General features: G+C 41.3%; 1 pseudogene; it reads left to right on the top strand.

The window, feature by feature from the left end:
- The first annotated feature begins 6,033 nt into the window (after positions 1-6,033).
- Positions 6,034-6,158, top strand: LOC148361743 (U2 spliceosomal RNA; annotated as a pseudogene).
- The last annotated feature ends 8,267 nt before the right edge of the window (positions 6,159-14,425 follow it).

Raw genomic sequence — 14,425 nt, 5'->3', positions numbered from 1 at the left:
AGAACTGTGCAGGTCAGATGTTTCAACATTTCATTCTGTATACATGTGTACAAGAATGACACAAAACCTACATCTGTCTGTCTGCCTGTCCGTCCGTCCCTCCACCCGTCCAACTTGCATGTGCCTAGTCACCAATAGCGAACCATTGTCAGCACGGCGGGGGAGATGGTTTATACGATCAACAAACCAAGGGCAAACCAAAGGGGCATATGTGAACACGTGGTCACATAATTTATGGTAAAAGTGTGATCATTTTGATAATCTTATCTTTAAAATTATTTTTGGAGCACACCATACCTTGTGAAAAAAGAACATGTCTGTCCTATATTGCTGTCTTCAAGCTAAAAGTGATAAAGGCGGCTGAAGAAACAAAGAACCTGGAAAATGCAAGGATACATCACTGGAAATTGCACCTAAGGCCAAACGTGCGAACAGAGTAATAAAATATGGGCAGTACACAGAAATGGCAAAGTAGATCTTTGAGTGCTTTAAAGCCTGAAGACAAAATGGATAAGGAGTGTCTCAGCTAAGATTTGCTTTGCATGCTCTCAATATTCCACAAGCCAAGAAATATGAAAAGTGTTTCATGCTTCCATAGGTCAGTGTACATGTTTTATTCTATTTGGTTTAGTATTGGCCAGGAGAGGAATGGGTGCCACCAGGCTGTACATGCCCAAGACACACCACAGGAAATGGTGCCCCTACGACCATAGTGGTTAAGGGATCCATCCATCCAACCAAGCAACCATATGGCTATTTCAAAGCAGTTTTAGGGGTTTGGCTTTTATGTGATATTACGTTTATGGGGTAATTTGTGAGTAAACACAACGTTTTGGTGTCATCTCTCAGTGGGTTAACTGAATTACTTTTTAAATGAAGTAACCAGTAACTAGTACGATATGTTTTTCAGTAAGGCATCCAACACAGTCCTTTGAAAGTTAAATATACAATTTGTCTGAAGTCCTTAGAATAAAAAAGGTGGTGAGAGGCTGAGTCAGTATGTGTTCATGATTTCAGCTTAATATACTCTTTGCGAGTTGCAATTGAAGTCTGCTGTCTCTTAGTGTGTGTTTTGTTCCAGAAGTTAAGTGATAAAAATGTTTTACTATAATTCGTCTCTATGTCTGTCCTATAGTCTAAACCAGGGGTTGGCAACGAGTTTGCATTAGGTTTTACAATTAGTCATAGGGGCCTTGCCAGGAGAATTTAAAAACAATAATAATTAATTTATTTGAATATATACCAAGTATCTGCTGTTTAGAGTAGAGCATATCTGTACAATTCCAACACACAGATTCTAATGTCTTCACATAAACTGCTGATTATTCACATTGAATTGTCTTGATTATTGATATTAAATTGAATGAACTCATATTATTGTGTTTTATCTATAAATGTGTGTTGTTTTTTTGGGACAAAATTTGTCATCTCAAATTCAACGAACCATGAATTAACATCGAAATGTGGTGGCCCTCAACATAATGACACTTATTGTTATCAGGGATCAGAATTTTCTGCGGATCTGCGGATTTCCGCTGTTTTTGAACCCCAAAGGTCATTCCCGTAAATCGTCTAAATTCGATGAGAAAATATTTTGGGGGGGTGAGGTATGATACGTGACTGTTTCATCACTCCAAGTTAGCATTTAGACCATTGGTCGATAGGTTCGCTGATAACCAATCAGCGGAGCTTTTGTTCAGAGCATTGGCTTTCTAAAACATGGCGCTCCTTCCGGTCTTTTCAAACGGTGAAATGAGTGTTTGAAAAAGTAAATATGAAAATACTAAGAAAGAAGACGAGGCTTTTGTCTCCGAGATTGATAAAGGAATCAAGAATAAATTGAAGTGGTCATGGCTGGAGAAGACTGTCACAGTAAACGTTAAAATCGGCGCAAAGATCGAGGAAGTTACAGAAACTTTGAGCCAGTTCATCGCAAAGTGTGATGTTCCAGGGAAAGCAAAGTGTCTATACTGTGTCGATCTGATCAATTATGGTACGCGAGGTTGTGTGGCACTGATCGATCATGCTAAAATGAACAAGCACAAAGCAAAAATAGCTTGCCGGCGATCAAATTATGCACTCGGATCCGCATTTAAAATCGGCAGTGAAACTAACAGTAACACCACCGGTTCAACATTATTGGCCGTTTCAAATCCTTCCACTTCAAATACTAGCAGCAGTCAACCACTGGTTCCCCTGTGTGACAGAAAATCCCAATCTGAGGTATTTATAAATCTATTTATTTATGAAATGATTTTATCTTTTGTGTTTATACAATATTTAGAACAGGATAAACAAAATTTAAAATTTGTTATAAACATGATTAAAATAAATTATTTTGTATCATCATGATCATGTTCAATATTACAAATGCTTTTAATGTCAATATATTATTATTTTTTTTATTTAATATATATATTTTTACACATATATATATATATATATATATATATATATATATATATATATATATATATATATATATATATATAATACATGGTTTCTGTTTTGTTGGATTTAATTCATTCTAGTGCAATTTTCACATAGCAAATAAGATAAATGCTGTTGATTTCAGGGGGGCTTCGCCCCCCTAAGCCCCCCACCGGGCTCCGCCCTGGACCTGGCCGGGGCCTGCGGCCCCTGGACCCTGACTATTTCAGCAGCTGAAAATGAAAATCTCCATTCTGATCCCTGTGTTATGAGTGGTATCGTCGGTCACTCAAAGAAAGCCTCAAACAAAAAAATGCGCATTCTCTTGTGGACATCAGATGCAATTACACTGTTTTCTTCAAACTAGATATATGCGCTACAGCTGATGCATCTCAAAAGGTTTGTATTTGCTAAAAATGTGACATACATGTCTTAGACATGTGACTTCTTTCATTAAAAAAACAACAACAAAAAACCCACACAACTGATTAAAGAGCCTGTTAAATGCTACCAATGGGGACCAAGCGTGTCAAAAGATAATTAACACTCGTTTAACACGTATCCGAAGTTGCATGCATCACAACTGCTAATAAGCATCAGAATTGTTTTGTCAACTATCAAATTTAGTCTGTGAACTGTCTATTGTTCATTTTCATTGGTCTTAACATTTTTAGTAAAGGGCATCACTGCCAAACCAAAATGCTGTGAAAATTAGTTTTTTTTCTGGTTATTCTCTCGGCTTTTACAATCGTGTTATGTGCAAAAGCCTTACTGTTTTTCCGGTCGTGCATATGTGTCACCAATCGTGCAGCTGGAATCAGATGGTGTACTCCAAACTAGGGGTGGGCAGACTGATCCAAACGTCGATATTATTGATAGGAAGTAAGTACTTGGATCGAATAGATACTATTTTCCTCAGCTCCATACTTTACCCGACCACAAAATTTCTCAGAGCGCAGTTTTTATAAATAGATAGCGCAGTCCTCTTCTCTCTCACTGAGCGCTCTTGCCCACTATTTAAGTCTATATCTGTGTCACTGACACACTTTTAGCACTTCTCTCTATCTGACCTGCTGCTGCATTTTGCCTGACTAGCAGGAAAGAGGGCCAAATATCTGTAACCACCCTAAATATAACAATGGCAAAAAAGAAGCATCATTCATATTTTCAACAACAGAAAAAGGAGTGTCATGTGTCATTTGTGTGATATAATGGCAAAATTAAGTGAACAATTGTCACCCTAAAGAGAGCAACAAGCTGCAACGAAAAATGTTTTTTTACAAACAGTAACATGTTTGTTACTGTTCCTAAACAATAACTTGTAAATCCGATGTCCCTATAGCAACAGAGCCGAAGGGGCTTGTTCGTTATAATGAAAAACAAAAGGCAAAATGGCTGTACCCTGAGATAGAATCAATATTCAACTGCATTTCTTCAACAAATATTTTAATCAAAACAATGATTCCATTATCCGCACCGCTTATCCTCGGTAAGGTCGTGGGGCACTGCAGCCCATCTCAGTTATCTCCGGGCACTGGATAGGGGACACCCTGACCTGATTCCCAGCCAGTCGCAGTAATCAAAACTACGTGTTGGGAAATCCTTCTTTGAAGTAACACTGCAATATTATACCTTTAGGTGTCGCTGTATTGCGTAGTACAACCTAACATGCATAAAGCACAAGGAAGAGTATAAACTACGGAAATTCAATGGGAACTAACCGCAAGGTTTTTTCTTTCTTTTTATCTGTAGCAGAAAGATGTCAGACAATTTGTCATCCCCTTCTAGTTTACGTTATGTAAAATAAATCAAAGAGTATTGACTTACAAGTTTCAAAATTCATGTCTATATGATAGTACATGTATTTTTGTTTTAGTCAAATTAATGCTTTTTTTTCAATAAATACAACATTTAACAACTAGGAGGTGCTACATTATACTCATTATACATTATACATTATAGGTTTATAATGAGTCATTTAATTTGTTGAAGGCATAAATAAAGTGAATGGATGTGTAACTACTTACCTGTGAGGTTCATCCCATGTGACAAGTTTTTTTTTTTTTTTCAATTTTGTTTTTACTATTGGACGGGTGTAAAGGAGATTTAATGGGATACCAGTTCCTTGTTTTGACTCACTGTTGTTTGTTGATGCTATCGGCCAATCACGTTGCTTTTATTTGTTTTCCACAGGACCTATTTGTTTTTTGTAATCTTGAAGATTTGAGAAAAAAGGGCGCTTGAAGGAAGGCTTTAGGAAGGGATGGCATTTTCTAATCTAAAAAACCCTTCTCTAGCCCAATCCATCCATTTATTTTCTGCATCACTTTTCCTCAGTAGGGCCACAGCAGTGCTGGAGCCCATCTCAGCTGTCGTCAGCTAGTGGGCAGGTGACACACTGGACTGGTTGCCAGCCAGTCCCATGGCTAAAGAGACAGACAACTCAATCGCTCATACACACCTAGGGACAATGTGGACCGGCCAATTTACCTGACATGCATGTTTTTGGAATGTGAGAGGAGACCCGAGTGCCCGGAGGAAACCAACGCAAGCACAGGGAAAACATGCAAACTTCACACGAAGGTTGGTAGCTGGATTTTAACCCATGACTTCAAAACCCTGGCGCAGATGTGCTTACCACTCGCCTGCCCTGCCGTCCAGTACAAAATCCATTGATGTATTGTCGCCTAATTTTGAGAGTCTACCAAAGTTAAAAATGAACACCAAAGCAATCCAGTTCAGGCGTAGAACAAAACCACATGTGTTTCACAAAAAAAAAAAAAAAAAAAAAAAAAACACTTTTGATTGATAAGATTTACATTGTTGCAAAGTACACGGCGACTGTGTTTCCCACTGCCTTGAACAGGAGAAGATTACAGTTTAATACTCGATTGAATCAATTTATAACCCATGATTTACGAGTATTCCGAGTGTGTGTTTTTTTGCTATGTTTGGCATGTTGCAAAATGGATTTACAAGGTGATGATTTAGACCGTTACCCTGAAATACAGGAGGCTTAGTGAAAATGGGAAATGACACAAACTGATTACAGTTAATGCACTCTTTCAAGGCACATTAAGTTCAACATGTAGATGTATGATTAAGTAATATTGTCATTTCACACTTTGTGGTATTTTATACTTTCACTGAACAGATGCCGTGATCAATTTGATCAATAAGTAATCTTCCATCTGTGCCAGATGTTGCTTATCGTTGGGGTATTTTTCATTGCATTCCCTCAGAATAATGCTTTACTACTTTAAAAATAACAAGTTCTATGTGAATAGATCTATACAAATGGTTTACAAACTATAGCCCGAGGGCCGGATGCAGCATTATCACACTATCATTGGTCACGATACGAAAAACAAATATTAAATTTTGTTGCGAACTTTACATGTTACAATGATAATAAATTATATTCTATTTTTCTTTTCTATTGTATGGGACAAATTTATGGTAAAGTAACTCGTTAAACGCAGAACAAAATTAACCTTCATGCCTGGTACCATGACTATGAATAGTGTTATAATCAGATAAAATGTACTGCCTTTTCACAAGTGTCTTTTACCAGTAGTGGAAAACTTAAGCCCCCTTTTGACGACACCTAGGACGGCCTCTTGCCATGATCTTTGATTTTTGCATTTCGGAGATGGAATAAGAGCTTGCTCTGTCCACTCCACGCATCGGCCCGGTATTGCAGTACCTCCGGGAATGGTGCATTCGCAATGATCGCAGCAAGCCTTTAGGGCTAGGACCTTAGCTTGGCCTTTTGGCTGAGAGTAAGTGTCCCGGCTCCTAGGCTTTGTAGCGTATTGTGAACTGACCGATAACGGATAATGGATAATGAATAACGAAGATAGAACAATAACCCTTAAAAACCCCACCTAGGACACAGCCATAAAGAAGAGTCGTCTGCGCCCACCCGGAGGAGGGAACTGGAGCTCCACTGTGAGGGTCCCGGCAGCAATGGCCTGGCTCTTCGGGTGGTTGTGGAAGGTAGGAACAAGAAGGGAGGGAACCCATCTGAGCATCCCGGGCAGAAATGAAAATGAAATGATCTGCATTTATATAGCGCTTTTCAAGTCAATGACTACCCAAAGCGCTTTACAATGTGCTCCACACTTCCCAATAGCGGCATTGCAGCCATGTAAGGCGCTAACCTGCTTATTGGGGTATCGGGGTTCAGTGTCTTACCCAAGGACACTTCGACATGTAACACGGACGAGCCGGGATTCGAACTGGGAACCTTGATCCCAAAACGAGCGCTCTACCTCCTGAGCTACTGCTGCCCCAGGAAAGAGGACTGGAGGAGGGTGGGAAGAAATCCCACTTGAGAAGACAGAGCTGTTCCCCTACACAATAGTATTGCCCTGTACACATTGTTTTGTTTTATTTACCAACAAATCATATTTCCATAATGATCCATATTGTTAGAATATAATATGGTGAAATTGTAAATGTGTTTAATTGCTGTTAAAAGTGTCAATATTGTTCAAACCTCATTTTGTTCGAATATGATATAATGAAATTGTGATATGTTTAATTGCTGTTAAAAGTGTCAATAAAAGTGTTCACACGGTTCCCGCTCTCCCTGCTTTGCTTCGTCTCGCCCCGAGTACTAAGTTCTTTTCTAAGTATCCTTTTCCATTACAATCGTACCCAATGGTACTTGTCGCCATCACCATGCACGGACGACATACTCCCTTTTGTGATCGATCAAATTTGCAAAACCACACTACAACGATTTGGCTTATTTTCCATCCAAACTTGTGACCATAAATATCATATGAATATGAATAAACATATGAATAAGCATTTTGATTTGTTTATCAAAAAACACGTTTTTCATGGTTAAAAAAACAATTTGAGATCAACAAAGGGAAGCACTATGTATATATGTATATGTAAAAATATTTATTATCCGTATAGAACACAAAACTAAACTAGCAAAGAGTCTTTGGCTAGGTCTGAGGTTCATCCTTCTCAGGTAAAATTGCAAAAGTGAATGGAATGATGACAGATTTAAAAAAAAAAGAAAAAAAAAGGAAAAACTAGCATTGCATTGGCAGCAAATGCCTGTGCACTTCAAGTATTATATGTTTTTTGTTTTCTAAAAAGATGAGATAAAAATGTCAAATATGAAATGAAATGAAATGATCTGTATTTATACAGGGCTTTTCAAGTCAAGACTTCCCAAAGCACTTTACAGTGTGATTCACATTTCCCAATAGCGGCCGTGCAGCCATGTAAGGCGCTCGAATATGAGAGAGTAATTTTCCACTGCAAACATGAATAAGTCAAATATCATGCACATTGTTTTGCTAATGTAGTTTCCCCTAATTAACTAAAAATATATATATATAAAAAAAAAAACGCCCTGGCAGATCATTTTAAATTTGTTGTTGTTTTCCAATTATTTATTTAGAAAAAAATATATATTATCAACAATAGAGCAAATGCTATTCTATAATAAGCAACTTTTTTTTTAAGTGAAAGGACAGATGTTGAATCAACGTATTTTATATGTGAAGTGTGACCAGTAATCTGCTTGTGCCCACGCCAAAAAATTAATACTTCATCACAACACAAACACGTTCAAAGATATAAACGCAACGTCGTGCAAATATTCAGAGAGTGACTTCAATAGTCAGATGAAATACTAAGCTCTGTGTTTTTCATGGTTTCCATGAATGAGAACACTTGCTAATATTAGCTACGGACGTTAGCTTACCCCATGGCTTAATATCCAGCAGTTGGAACCTGTTCAAATGTTGACCTCCGCTGGATTTGTTCATCAACTGCACCTTGCCAATTGCAGGATTAGTTATCTATAAATGTGTGTAGTTACAACTCAAATATATATATATACTCGGATCGGATCAATTCTATTGTCCTGGAATTGATACTTCATCTCTACTCCGATTTTCTCAAAGCGTTTTTATATGTAGAAAGTGCAGTCTTCTCTCTCACCCAGCACCCTTAGAAATCTCTTTAAGGTTATATCCGCTTGTGTGACTGATGGCACACTTTTAACGCCCCTTATCGGAAGCTAAATATGACGGTGGCTAACTGGTAGCTCAGCGCAGTGTGGACTTTTTTTCCAAGATCAGAAAAGGACAATGCCAGGTGTCATTTCTGCGATAAAATGGTCTGCTACTATGGTACATTTGCATTAACACGTGAAAAATAACTTGACCCTACATAGAGAATCCGAAACCAAAAATGCAATCATTGCTACTGTTACTGAGCAAAAACCTGTAAATCCGTTGTCACTATGGCAACAGAGCCAAAAGGGCTCATTACATTGCTGATTTTGTTGTTTCACTATATTGACTTTTGCTATGTAGCGGTAAAGTAGTAGAATTATTTTATTTTTTTATGCTGTTAAAAGTTTTAAAATTGTATTCCTTACACAATTTGCCCTTTCTGACTTTATTTTTTTATGAATATTGTGCCATGGAAGGTAAAGTTGACATGTTTACATTGTTAAGTTGGTATTTTCTTTACATTGATTATTGATTGATTGATTATTGCTCCAGCGAAGGTCGGGGGGTCCCGTCCCTGTGCGTTGAGCCGACCAGATGAACCAGGTTTTTCCAATGCTGGCGGTCTTGTGCCAGCTGTTCTGCATCCTCCACAGCAACTCCGTGTTGTTGGAGGTCGCCCGCAACGACGTCGAGCCATCGAGTGCGGGGTTTCCCTCGTGGTCGTCTCCAGCCTGCGGCCTTTGGGTCAAACTTGAGAATGGCTCGTGTCGGATGGTCTGGTGGTAGACGAAGGACATGGCCAAACCAGCGGGTGCGGCGTTGTGCGACCAAGGAAGATGCTCAGGGCTGGCACGTACGGGCTCTGAGCTCTTTATTGGAGACTCGCTGGGGCCACCTGATGTTCTCGATGGTTCTGAGAGCCCTGCTATCAAAACCATCGATTCCTGTGGACAGAGTGTCGTTCAGGGGCCATGTTTCTCAGCCATAAAGCAGGATAGAGAGTACGGCGAGGTTGTAAATGCGGAGCTTCGTCTTGCGTGCGATGGTCTGGTGCCGCCAGAGTGGTTTCCAGAGAGACTGCAGAGCAGATGCTGCCAGGGCTCTTCTGCGGAGAATCTCTGGTTTTAGGTCCCCATTGTCTGTCACCATGGACCCCAGATACACAAAGCTCTTGACAGGCTCTACGATGTCGCTACCAATTTGGATGGGAGGTGGCTCTGGTCCATCACCGACATACATGAACTTGGTTTTCGTCCAACTCACTTGGAGGCCAAGCTGCGCTGCCTCTTCGCTGTAAATGCCCAGAGCGTCTCTCAGCTGGCTGTAGGAAGTGCTGAGCATGATGGTGTCGTCAGCATACTCCAGGTCAGTCAGGTGGTAGTTTCCGAAAGACACTCCGAGGATGCGCTCACAAACCCTGAACATCAGATGGTCGATGATGCAATTAAAAAGGTCGGGAGCAACCACGCAGCCTTGACGAACGCCGCTGGAGATAGTAAACCAGTCGGAGTCAATGCCGTTGATACGAACACAGCTCTCTGCGTTGCTGTAGAGCAGCTTAAACAGGGCTATGATCTTGGGTGGTGCTCCGAGAGCTTGGAGGATGTTCCACAGTGAAGAGTGGCAGACGGTGTCAAAGGCGGCCTTCAGATCAATGAATCCGATATACAGATGGCGATCTTTACGGAATTCACGGGTCTTCTCTATCAGCAAACGGACGGCAGAGATGTGGTCCGTTGTGGAGCGGTTGCGCATAAAGCCAGCCTGCTGAGGACGGGGGCAGCTTCTGATTGCTGGAAGGGCACGGCTGAGATCCTGGTAAAGACCTTGCCCGAGATGAGGGGAAAGGTTATACCTCTGTGGTTTCCACAGAAAAGCCTGTCATCCTTGCATTTCCAGAAGGGCATGATGACTCCTCTGGTCCAGTCGGTGGGCAGCTGCTCCGATTCCCACACCTGGTTGAATAGGCAGGTTAGCCACTTCACCATGCCATCACCGCCGGCCTTGAGCATCTCACCGGTAATGGCACAGATGCCGGGGGCTTTCTTGGTGTTCAGCTTCTTCAGAGCAGCTCTCACTTTCTCGGGTGTTACAGGGTCTGTGCAGCAGGCGTCGCTAGGAGGTGCCGTGTTTGCAGCCACTAGGAGGGTGGGATCAGCCGGGATGGTGCTGTGCTCCAAGGGGAGGCTAAAGTGCTCCTTCTAGCGGTCTAGCAGTTGGCTTCTGTCATGATGAGGTTGCCGTCCGAGTCTTTTACCAAGGCTGTCTTCATGTGTGGGCCGCTACGGGCTTGGCGTAGTAGACTGAATACGCGGCTCATGTTATTGTTCTTGGCCGCGGACTCAAGCTGTTGGGCTTCTGCCTGCCAAAACCTCTCCCTATCTTCAGCGATGGCCACATTGCGCAGGCGGTTCAGTCTCCGATACTCCGTGAGGTCGCCTCGGAGCCGGGCCTCACGCCACTGGTCTATGATGTTGAGTGTCCTCTCTGATATCCAGGGCTTTCTCGGGGAGGATCGCGGGTGTCCGAGGACATTGTGAGCAGACTGGAGGACACTTTCCTTGAAAGACGCCCAGTCTGTCAGCCTGTCAGGAACCAGGGCATTGAGAGTGCAGCGGATGGAGCAACTGAAGTCTCTGGCGATGTTGGGGTCGCTGAGTCGGGAGGAGTCGGGCGAGGCAGAGTCTTGTGCTGGTTGGCTCGGAGCTTTACATTGCTGCTTTATTTTTGACTCTTCGCTTTTTTTTCAAAACTGTTTTAAAATAAATATTTATATTTACTTTTTTTATACTTTTAAAGTTTGAATTGTAGTTATTTGATTAGCGATGAAACATATGACCCAACATCTTTGTTTGGTGCGTATCATACATATGAAAGTAACTCAAGGGGGATAGTTCAATTATTCAGTGAATAATATATTCCCAAGCAATGATTATCTGATACTGATTGATACTACCATGTATTTGATTGAATCAGGTCAACACTAAAATACCCAGTATCCCCCACCCATACTGTGAATGGCACACATTTATGTTCCTTGGATTTTTTTCCGTGAAAAACCCTCTGTGTATTATTTAGTTATTGTATATTTCATAAATAGTGTTACTATCTATTTTTTCAATTTTTGTTGTGTGAAGAGTCCCCAGCGGTTATTTGATTGTGTTTTTTTCAAAACTATACATTTGTTTGTTTAGACACTCCCGCAATCGTCACACTTTTTCTGTTACCAGCAGACCCTTGTACGTTCATCAGAGAACACAAAATATATGTGGTCCTCTCCATGAAAAAGTGTGAGGACTTATGTTCCATAAACTGTATTTTCTGGGGTAAAAATCAATCCTGATTATATACCACACCAGCCAAACAATTCTGGTAAAGAAGGAAACCAAAACCCTACATACCGTCTTGAAAGGCAAGTTAAAAAAAAAATAGTGAACAATAGGCTGAATACATGTACAATATAGGACTGTTACATTTCTGGCATGCCTGCCAATGTGAGTAACGACGTATCATATTAAGAGTTTTTCAGATAACTCCAGCATAACGAACATGCTCACCAAACTATCAGTTTCCATTCAAATCGCTAAATCTAATGACATTTTAATCCTCTGTGTCACTTTTCAACAACTCTCCCAACTCAGGAGGTAGATAATGCATCGCTTCTTCTTCCACGTCGCTGATGCCAGACCCATTGTCACCTCAACTTTTTTGACGGTCCAAACTTTCTTTTTGTTGCTCGATTCCTTTTTTTGATTGCATATTTCACTGTATGTAAGTTCCAATCTGAAGGGTATGATTTTCTTTTTGGTGCCATTTTTGTTCAGCTCTTGTCACTTTTTATCAAAAAAAAAAATACAAGCAATGTTGAAGTAATCAACACAGGCCTAGAGTGTCATTCTTGTGGTTTAGTGTCAAAATAACAAGTGAAATGATAAAATAATTTGTTAACAATTTCAGACATAAGAAGCACCGGGGTATAAGTTACACCCCGGCCAAATACGGTATCGTAAACTATTGGAAAGAGATGTACACCCTATTTTTTGTATCACATCCATCATATAAAAGGAGGCCCCTCAACCGCTCATCCATACGCTGCATTGTCAATAACATTCAGATTTTGTTTTGTGTTTCCTATGACAATGAAGTGTGCTTGAAGCACACATACCCACCAAGTGTGCTTGTTCTGGCTGCTGTTTGGCAGTCTCTTCTCCTAAATCGCCCTGCAAGCTTGATGCCATCAAGCAGCAAGTCACTGGCCTCAATTTGCATTTCTGCTTCGACACATCCAATAAAATAATTTGTGATTTCTTGCAGATACATTCATTGTTTTACTCAAATAGAAAAGGTCAAAATTAACACAAAGGAGCTCAAGTTTGAGTGCCTTATTTCCAATATAAATTTTTCAGTTCGGACACATAATTTATCAACATTGATTAAATTTTTCGTTGTTCTTACAAATAACTGCTGTATTTATCATTTATTAATAAACGGGGAGAATCTGTATGCAGAAAACAATGCACGATGCAAATCTGAGAAGTAGTGAAATCGTGAATGGTAACCATTTTATAGCAAGGTATTGCTATACTTGTACGTGGAACATGGGCCAATACCGTATTCAAATAGTTCTTATTTGTATTATGTTGGGATTGAAAGTAATTTATTTAAAATATTCTGTCTTTTTTTGCAGGGGTAAACACATTTTATATCTTACTGTTTTCAGTACCTGGTATTAGTATCAATGACTGTGTGAAAAATGGTATTTATGTCACGGTTGCTCATTGCCCTCATTTGGGCCCAGCCGTTTGGCGCCAGCTGCTGCTTGTTGACTGATTGGATCCCCCCCTATTTAAACTCGGTGCTCTCATTCACTCTTTGTAAGTCTATCAACGAACCTCTGCAATTGTATTTTGACTCTGTCCTGTATCCTGCTCGGGTATCCAGTATCCTGTATCGATCCCGCCTGTCTCGTCCTGTCCGGTATCTTGCTCAAGTCTCCAGAATCCGGTATCGACCCTGGCTGTCTCATCATGTCTGGTATCGTGCTCCAGTATCGGTTTCGATCCCGCCCGTCTCGTCTTGTCCGGTATTTTGCTCCAGCATCAAGTATCGATCCCGTCTGTCTCGTCCTTTTCGGTATCTTACCCCAGTATCCGGTATCGATCCCGTCTGTCTCGGCCTGCCCGGTATCTTACTCCAGTATCCAGTATCGATCCTGCCTGTCTCGTCCTGTCCGGTACCTGGCTTCAGTCTCCAGTATGCGGTATCGATCCCGTCTGTGTAGTCCTGTCCGGTATCTTGCTGCAGTCTCCGGCATCGATCCCGCCTAGCTCGTCCTGTCCGGTATCTTTCTCCAGTCTCCTGTCTGCAGTCTCCGGTATCGATCCCGCCTAGCTCGTCCTGTCCGGTATCTTTCTCTAGTCTCCTGTCTGCAGTATCTGGTATCGATTCCGGCTGTCTCGTCCTGTCCTGTATCTTGCTCCGGTATCTGGTATTGATCATGCCTGTCTCGTCCTGTGTCCGGTATCTTGCTCCAGGCTACAGTATCCGGTATCAATCCCGTCTGTCTCGTCCTCTCTGGTATCTTGGCCCAGTATCCGGTATCGATCCTGTCATTCTTGTCCTGTCCGGTATCCTGCTCTAGTCTCCAGTATCCAGTATCGATCCTGCCTGTCTCGTCCTGTCCGATATTTTGCTTCAGTCTTTAGTATCCGGTATCGATCCCATCTGTCTCGTCATGTCGTGTATCCTGCTCCAGTCTCCAGTATTGATCCCGCCTGTCTCGTCCTGTCCGGTATCCTGCTCCATTCTCCGGTATGGATCCCGGCTGTCCCGTCCTGTCGGTTATCTTGCTCCGGTATCCGGTATTAACCCCGTCTGTCTCATCCTGTTTGATATCTTGCTCCAGTCTCCAGTATTTGGTATCATTCCCGTCTGTCTCATCCTCTCCGGTATCTTTCTCCAGTCTCAAGTATCCGGTATTGATTCTTTCTGTCCTGCCCTGTCCG

Source organism: Urocampus carinirostris, chromosome 8 (genome assembly GCF_059441175.1).
Source record: "Urocampus carinirostris isolate Australia breed hairy pipefish chromosome 8, RoL_Ucar_1.0, whole genome shotgun sequence".
NCBI lineage: Eukaryota > Metazoa > Chordata > Actinopteri > Syngnathiformes > Syngnathidae > Urocampus > Urocampus carinirostris.
Note: the sequence above shows the minus strand (reverse complement) of the source record. Positions and strands in the feature narration are given on the sequence as shown.